The sequence below is a fragment of the Pyxicephalus adspersus genome, chromosome 1 (assembly GCF_032062135.1).
Source record: "Pyxicephalus adspersus chromosome 1, UCB_Pads_2.0, whole genome shotgun sequence".
Lineage (NCBI taxonomy): Eukaryota > Metazoa > Chordata > Amphibia > Anura > Pyxicephalidae > Pyxicephalus > Pyxicephalus adspersus.
This window is the reverse complement of record NC_092858.1, coordinates 31,013,267-31,022,512: the sequence shown is the minus strand read 5'-3', so window position 1 is coordinate 31,022,512 and position 9,246 is coordinate 31,013,267.

Genomic DNA, 9,246 nt, shown 5'->3' with positions numbered 1-9,246 from the left:
TCAATTTAAATGTTACATGCTTCCACACAGCAGTTAGGACCAGCATCACCTCACCCTGTATATGAAGCACACACTTAAGGTGCGTACACACTTCCAATTTTTATCGTTCCAATCGAACGACGAACGATCGATTGGGCAAAAAATCGTTCGTAAAAAAGTAACCAACGACGCCGACGAACGAGGAAAGTCGCTGGAAACGAACGACCGGACCAACGGATCGGATTGGACGACGATCGTTGAACATCGTTCGTGTGTACGGTCGTTCGTTGATCGTCCATGTTCAGAGCATGCGTGATGAACGAACGTCCGTTCACTTTCCTGTCGTGCACATAGTTCCTCTATCGCTTAAACGATCGTATCTATTGTGTGTACAATATCTACGAACGATCGTGTCGTTACCTCTATGTGCAGGATCGGTGCTATACGATCGTTCGTGTATATCGTGCAGGAACGTTCGTCGTTCGTTTTCCGACGATAATAATTGGAAGTGTGTACGTAGCTTTAGGCTACGTACACACTTGCTTGCAATGGTTCTCGATAATCATCTCATGGCTGATATCGGATGAGAATCTGGTGTGTGTACAGTGCCCATTGTCTGAACAATTGATCCACAGACAATGAACAACAAACAATCAATGAAAGTGAAGGGGGAGAGCGTGCAGCTCCGTCATTTCCCCTCTCTATAGAGCAGAACGGTGCTGTATGTACAGCGCTACGGTAGTTCATGCATCGTGCAGTAGTTTGTCGTTGGAAAGGATCATGAAATCCTTTCCAAGGACAATTATTGCATGTGTGTATGCAGCCTTACACCTCTGTGCTCTGTACTTGTGACAATGCAGACTTAACCTTTCTTTCAGACCTGCTCTCCCAGTGGAAACAGACTGCATAAAAACAAGAAAGGAGTTCTAACTAAACAGGACTAAATGTATAAAACATTTTTTGACTTTAGCTAAATTTTAAAGATACTGTAAAGTGATGCTATTGTACATTTATCAATAAATGATATATTAATAAACAGGATTTTAGTTTGGGCCCACATATTACACAGAGCTGTACTTTGAATAGGGGTTGCAAATGACAGAAAAATACAGTGACACAGGAGGAGGAGGAGAACACCCCGCCCTGAAGAGCTTACGATCTAGGAGGTGGGGGAGGTATCACACAATAGGAGGGGAGATATGTAGTGGTGGGAAGTAGTGAGGGTTTCAAAAGACAGAAATATATTAAATCTCTCCACTGACAGACTAGCAAACGTGCAGTGTAAAGGCCTTTCAAAACAGTGCGCTCATGTAAACCACAACAATATGTATTGTTGACAAATGTCAGTTTGGCACATCAAATCTGACATAAGACAGCTATATGAATACATAAATAGGACATGCAAACCTAAAATATCCCTGTAAAGGATTTTGCAGTTCCATGTTTGTGTTCACTGCTAGGGCTACTAGCCTAAAAACGTTGCAACTTGAATCCAGAATCACTGGATGTGGCCTGTGAATCACAAGCCTTCAACATACAATGTTATTTGTAAAACACAAGCCACACACTTATAAAGCCTTATAAACTATACTTTACTTACCGTATTTTCCGGCATAAGACAACTTTTTAACCCCGAAAAATCTGTGCCAAAGTCGGGGGTCGTCTTATAGGCCGGGTACTTACCTGCAGCTTGCTTCCCCTTGCTTCATATGTCCGGCGCATATGGTGGGGGTTGCCGCGGCCGAGTCCGCGCTGCGTGCGGGGAGTATGAAGCAAGGGGAAGCAACCTGCACACACATCTTCCTGTAGGAGGAGAACGTGAGCCTGGATTGGCTCTCCACCAGAACCCGCCCATTCGACTCAGAGGGCTGCGCGTCTTCGGGAGTGTGGAGCGCGCCTTAGAGGGGCAGTGTAGGCTGCCACTGTACACGCCTCCTTTATCCCTCCTCCAATTACTGTACTGTTCCTTCTGTCTCTCAGATCTCGCACAATAGTGAGATCTGATAGGCAGAAGGAACAGTACAGTAATTGGCAGACCCCTCTAACCAATCAAAGCTTGTCATAAGCTTGTCACAATACGGCGAGTACATTCCAAACTCTATATTTTAACTGGAAAAGTTAGGGGGTCGTCTTATACCCCCAGTCGTCTTATACGCCGGAAAATACCGTATTTGCAAAGACAATTGCCACATTAGTAAACTGTATGTAAAGCTATCTGAATAAAATGTATTCAGTTTTTTATAGATGGGCACTGCAAGACTGCAGAGCAAAGATTAGCCTACAGAGAGCAGAATCGTTAGGTGCAGTATTTGCTAACATCACATACAAATTCAGCAGTTATCATTCAAAAATAGCTTTTGGATTTACTAACGCTTCATTAGGCTGAGTATTGATGTGATATGTGCTGTAGATCCTGGTAAATTTAACATGACAAATGTACTGTGCTGTTGAGGTACCCTTACATATATGCCCCTTAAAGTGGAGCTAAAGTTCCACTTTGAAAATTTGTGATCAGGTAGGACTTTATTACAGAAAAGCCATGTCCCACGATGGAACAGGGGCGGGTGAGTGTATTTAAAATAATGCAAACAGGCAGGGCAAGGTTTTTTATTGAAAAAGAGACATCTCCTGTACCTTCTGCAATAAGGGCCTTACCTGACTGCTATTTTTTTTTTAAATAACTTAGTTCCCCTTTAAAGCAATCTTGTAGCAAATATATTTTTTGCATACATATTCCATACAATGAAGAATGGTTGCTGCATTTGATCCTTTTTAGTGAACCTGCAACTCCAAAATTCTGATGCATTTGTGAAACAGAGCCCATGTACCAATAGTAATGCCATATTTTCTGGGAGCAGGACATAGGCAAGACGTAGACCAGCAAGCTGGTAGGTAACTGCCCCTGGTCTTCAGATGTAGTGGCCAGGCAACTGCCCACTATTCAGTGTAAACAAAAATTAGAGCTTGACATTCCCTCACTCTCTTTGGCAGTGGTCTCTATATAAATAATATGGGAAAATCATCACATTCGGCACACAAACAATAATAACATTTCATAGGGGTCCTGGTAGTCTCCCAATCTACCTAAAAATTAAAAATACTTTTGTCCTGTCTCCTTTTAAGAGAAAAGGGCATTCACACTTTTGCCTTGATAGGTTAAATGACCTAATAAATTTCTGGTTTCACTTATGTGTTTAGGTGTACAAAGTCATGCCTGCAATGTACTTCTAAGTTCAAGGCTATCAAAACTGTGTGGGTCATCTGAAAGAGATGAAAGAGAACAAAAACAGATGGCTGACTGGTGCTCTGTCACTTTCTCTATTTCTTTAATGAGATCATCGTGAGCTAATTGCTTGGGCACCCCTGTGAGCTCTTTCCTTTTGTAGTTGCATCCACGGAGGGCAAACATTTCAGAGGCCCTGCTTTTGTCATCTGTTTTTGGTGTCTTTATCCTGCCGGTTCTCATTTTAGATCTCATTACTAAAGTTTTATTCCAGAATTGCCGGTAAACCCACTACAGAGCAGAGCTGCATCAAGGAGATTATTCCTGTGACTTGGCATTTGTTTTGAATTTATTAGTTACCGTCATTGCCACTGAATTCATTATTACCTGCTGCGATTTCGACAAGGGAGTGAATTCCCGTACTTCCTGCAAATGAATCATTCATCTTTTATAAATGGTCAGGATATTCTTACAGCTTCTGATTAACCACTGTGACCTGTACCATGTACAAGAAACTCTTATTCTTTACAATGACCCATAACAATCAATCATCTTTCACAACACTTGAATTAGATAACAACAAGATGGATTCTAATTGGGCACTATGGGTTACCGCTTTTAAAAATCTGGACTTTTTTTTGCATCTTTCCTTAACAGCCCATTTACATCTTTGTGGTGTGTTAACACACATTATTGTGCATTGCTTTAATGTAGCCCATTGAAAATTAATAAGCTGCCAAAGCACCCTAATATACCAAAAAAGTACATGGTCCTTTTTTTTGTAATAATACCTAGTTTTGCTTTGAATTAAGAACTGCTACAACCTGGTATGTTGGAGTGCTATTCCAAATGAATGGCACCATTAAGCATGTCACGTGTTACTGCAACACGGAAGTCTAAGTGGGCCCTCAAGTGCCGATCAAATAGGCTCCCCTAATTGTACTGTCTCTCTGTGGCTTCTATTAACCTCATCATGCCTATTACCTACTGGAATGAAAAGAAGACATTCTGTTTTAACTCCCAAATAACCAGGTCAGAGCTTACATAGAACAGTACAGAAATCGAGAACACTTTGTCTGCACAACCCTTACCCAAGCTGCTATTATAATGGGAAAAGGTTTTTCCCATATCTCGATGTATTATACATTTAAATTTGTTTCCTAAGGTGGATCTGTCAGCAAGTCAGTGAAAAGAAAAATGTTTTGTTAAGGAAACCATATGAACAATCAAAAATAATCTGGTAACCAACCTTATTACACTGAAGCCAAAACTGAGAACTTAGTGATGATTACTGTAAAGAACTCCCTTAATTTCTGAATGCTGCAATAAAAGTTATGAGGACCTGTGTGAGTGAGAGCAGCGGTCAGACCTTCCAAGGTGCTGCTGAGAACTTTGCTTCTGTTAATAGAAATTAAATATATACATATAAGCTACATATTTATTACTGTATATCCAGGCTGACAGCCCACCCCAGACACTTTACAAATAACTTTGGTATGGATGTTTAGCAACCTAGGGCCACCTGACATTTTGCTATTCCAGGTTTGCACTTTATTAGCTCCACCTAACTGATTGTTGTGGGTAGTATCAGCTCTTTACGAGGCCCTTTCACTGACACCGCCTATTAATTATATTTATTTGGAGACTTTCTAGCTGGTACGTTGTTGTTGTTTGTCTCTTGAGCCTTTCTTAACCTTTTAGACATGGGGGATACTTGAAATAACTTTCAGGTCTGAGGGAACCCCCGATAATATTGTGTAGTGGTATGCATGCCTCTTATATTGTTGGCCAGTGGGAAGAATGTCACCCTTACAGATACCAAAATAGATCATTGGTGTAAGTGATAACTGATCTGAGAGGCACAGTTTGCACTTTTCTGGATAGGTAATGTATTTTGTAGTAATTGCTCTCCTACTTTGGTTCCATATAACTAGACCTGAACTGTTACAACATTAGGGTGGCAGTTAGCCCCACTGTATCTAGGAGTGCTGACGCAGAGGGGCCAGATTGTCTCTTTCAGGCTTTCTAACCCCATCCTTATTGTACCTATGACATTTAATATGTAGTAATGTCTTTCTAAATCAGAAGATACCTAGATTTCACTTCCATTACAAATTCAAATAATAAGACATGCAGATTATTTCATGTTGGTGCTACATAAATCCTGTTTATTATTAATATTAATAATAATAATCATAATTTATTTTTGTCCCCTGGGCTAACTGCACTCAGAACTGCTCATTTGCAGAACAGATACAGCCGGTCATTATTAGAAAAACAGGGAACTGCAGAGTTTTGAAAGTGCTACATCCTGATGATTGACTGCTTGAAAATAGTAGTGCAGTTATTATATGTCCTCTGACCCTTGGGGGACATTGAGTGGGTATAGTATACTGAAAGCCCCAGTCTAGTAAGAATAGGACCAACTTCTGATGACCTGTTCTCTGCTGTTTCCCTTTGAAAAAGTTGTCCAAAGTGGGCATCCCACTGGTATTTAATATTCCTTACCAGGGATCGCGGGCAGTGTAGAGGGGACCGCTGCAGCTGCTCGGCTCACAGCCTGTCTCCTCTCTCTGTTGGAGGGATCTGTCCCGGCCGAACTACTGTTCGGCCAAACGGCATCCCCAGCATCCCTGCAGATGTGCACAGTGCTGCTGCACGCACCCTCATCCTGCGGGTGTGGAAAGTACAGCACGGCCCAGGGGGTGAGGCAGCTGGCGGGGTATGTATAGTTTGAATCCCGCAGGGGATTCGTTATTCACTATGTTTCCTCCAATCCAATAGCGCCAGGTGACGCAATGTGATTGGGCACTCTGCCCATTTATTAAGGTTTTGTCATTTGCACCCTTGCCTGTTATAGCCTCTGTGTTACAGTGTGATTGGGTGCGTTCTTTTGTTGGATTTCCATGTTAACCTCAGTTATCTTGTTACCAGCAGCGACCCGGTCTGATTATTGACTATTGCATGAACTCTGCCTGAAATTGGTTGTGATTTGTGTACCCAGGCGCATTACATTTACCTTTAAATTTGCAATGGAGTGTATTTAATGTCCTGTAACACGTCTAGGAATTCAGAGGTGATCACATGTGTAGCTCTCCTCCAAAAAAGTACTTCTGCAATATCCTAACCATATGCTGTGTTACTAAATAAGTAAAATCAGCACACATGCTAATGTAGTCATTCTTTGGCATTTTCAGACAAATTTCTAAGCTGACACTGTCCACAGAAGGAATTCATTTAAAAGATGGTTGTCATTAAATAATCAATAATGTGACTGTATCTTATGTGTATGGATATCATTGGCCACAAGAAGGCAGTGTAAGCTTACTGTATTACTCCCATGTTACAGAAAAACATAGACTATGAGAAGTTTAATGAAGAATTCTGCTGAACAATATTTGTAGGTTCAGCAGCAAAATTAATGGTTACCTGGCTGTCTCTGGTGTCAGTTTTTTTTCATTGAGTCAATAACCAAGAACAAGCATTTAGCTAGTAAAGTCAGAACTTCTGATTTGCATTTCAGATCAATGTTGAAGCCCTTGGGTCAACTTAACACCTGGGCGAGGAGTGAAATCCAAAAAACGAGATCCATGGAAAAATAAAAAAATTGCACTCTCAGTGAAAGAAGTCTACCCACAACTAGGTCTTAATGGAAAAAATGATTTAGACACAATGGTGGTCATTAAGGTTCCCTTTAGGGAACAATAGGGCTTGTACAGAATATTGAATAAATTTAATGCCAGAGCAGACACCCAGTGACAGCAGATTTTTTTTTTTTTTTTTTTTGCAGATGACAGTTAAGGAATGGGGCATGTTACAAAAGAATTTTAGAGATCACTGCCATCACATATCAATGCTCCTGCTATTTCTGCTTGGCTCCCAGAGCCACAACCAAGTATCTGCTGAGCAAGGGGAAAATCTTCCAGTTGGGGACTGTTTTTCAGGAGAATGTTACAGATTTTCTCTCATCTTCTGTTCCATCTTTGGAGAAAAAAGTGATTCTCATATCTTCCTGATCAGACACATGCAACAAAGATACATTTTATTTTTACCTTTTTCCTACTTCAAGCAAAACTAAAAATACATAGGACTAATATAAAGAATTATGTACTTCCCATCCAATAAATAAATAGGTCCAAAGTAAATTTAACAGCCCAATGATCTCACGGAAATGGCGGGATGTGATAGTTTCACAACCAAAAGTACCCAAGCTGTTGTGTGTACGAATGTGTGCATATCAATCCACATCTAATCATAATTTCAATCATTTTCTACTTTAGAAAATTACTCAGAATATTAACAACATATGTACTATGTTTTGGGACTTTCTACCATCAATTAGAATTTGGGAATTGATAGGATTGGTCAGTCAAGCAGAAAATTGGCAACAGATTTGCTGTTTGATTAGTTTTGGCCATTCATACACTTTATAGCCAATGTGTTCCATGGTTCCAGCATGATCAGCTAGAGTTCTGTTAGAAGGAGATTACACCTTTCCAAATCATATTAAAGAAAGCTGTAAACCCCATCCAAAAGCAATGAGATCTCCAATACAACAGTGCCCACAAGTACTGCAAATACATCTTTAAAAACTTGCAAACTGAGTAGGATTTGTGGCTTCAGCACAGTTGCACCGTGCATGTCATATTCCATGGTACGGGACACATTTCTGTAAATTGGGTACAGTATGCTGTATAATAGAATTAGTGTTCCTATTTTAGAGTTATTTAAACCTTTTCACTTTTTAAGACCAATTTAGGCAGTGAACTCCTATATTCTAACAAGTATATAAGCTTCCTGTTACACTCATTTCAATGACACCGCTCATGACCAGTGGAACTAACATGGATTCACATGGCCCTGGTCACAAGAACTGTTTGCTGTGATATAGATTATCACAGACACTTGTGTCACATGGACAGACATTCCACTTCTAAATAGTAGAAAATAACATAATATGTTAAATAATACTTAAAAGGCATAACTCACTGTTACTGAAAAGATGAGCTATTTACAGGCTTATTTTTTCAGATACATGGTGGCAGCTCAGCAGTTTTTGCTGAGCAGAGAAAGAAACTGAACAAACTGACAATGTTTCAACTATTATAATAAAAATCAAATGTATGTCCAGACAAAACAGTTTCATATTTTTGGATAGAGTAGGTGTGCATTATATTCACCTGTCTAACAGGGTTACATCCCTCACTTTTTCTTGTTGTGTCTCTGGGACAGAAAGTGCATGGAAAATTCTCCAATGATTGAAACAACAAAAAGTATACCAGCGGAGGTTATAAGACTTTTTTCTTTATCCAAAACAAAAATAATACATTGGATTGTCTTACCACACCAAACCATTGCTGCCCATATCATTTTCCTACCTGCCTTTGCCCTAGTAATGCCATGTGTACAGTTTAACAGTGCCGTAGTGCAGCCAGAGGCCATTATGCATGGTTGGGTCATATCTTGTTCAGAGGGAGATCTATACAGAAAAAATATTCTGTTAACCATCAGTGAATTTGTCCCCTAGACACTTCCTTCTTTGTTAAATTAGAAAACATAAGCTTATATTCTTCTCCTCATACATCAAAGAACTGCAAGGAGAGCAATTTTCCTGTTGGTTTAGGGAAAGTTGACATTTTCATGTGAAGCATTTCACTTACTCATTTTTAAACGGATTTTGTTTGAAGTTAAAATGGCGTGGAAAATCTACAGGTGCAGAGTTGAAATGTTGACCATATTCACCTATAATAATTATTCATTTGTAAGTTATTGGGTTAAATTTGCTGTGCTGAAAAATATATTTTGTCTGCATATCACCTATCCTACTAATGTACATCGTTGTGCAATATGTATATGTATATTTGAAACTTGCAAAAATGAAAAAAAACAAAAAGATAGTATGTGACTGGACTTTGAAAATAAACATGCTTTGATATAATGTTTTTTTAAAGTAAATGTGTAAAAATAAACATACACATGTCCATCAGGTACCTGCAAATGCTTATTAAGTTTGCAGCTTATAGCTGTATAAATATCTTAAGCTA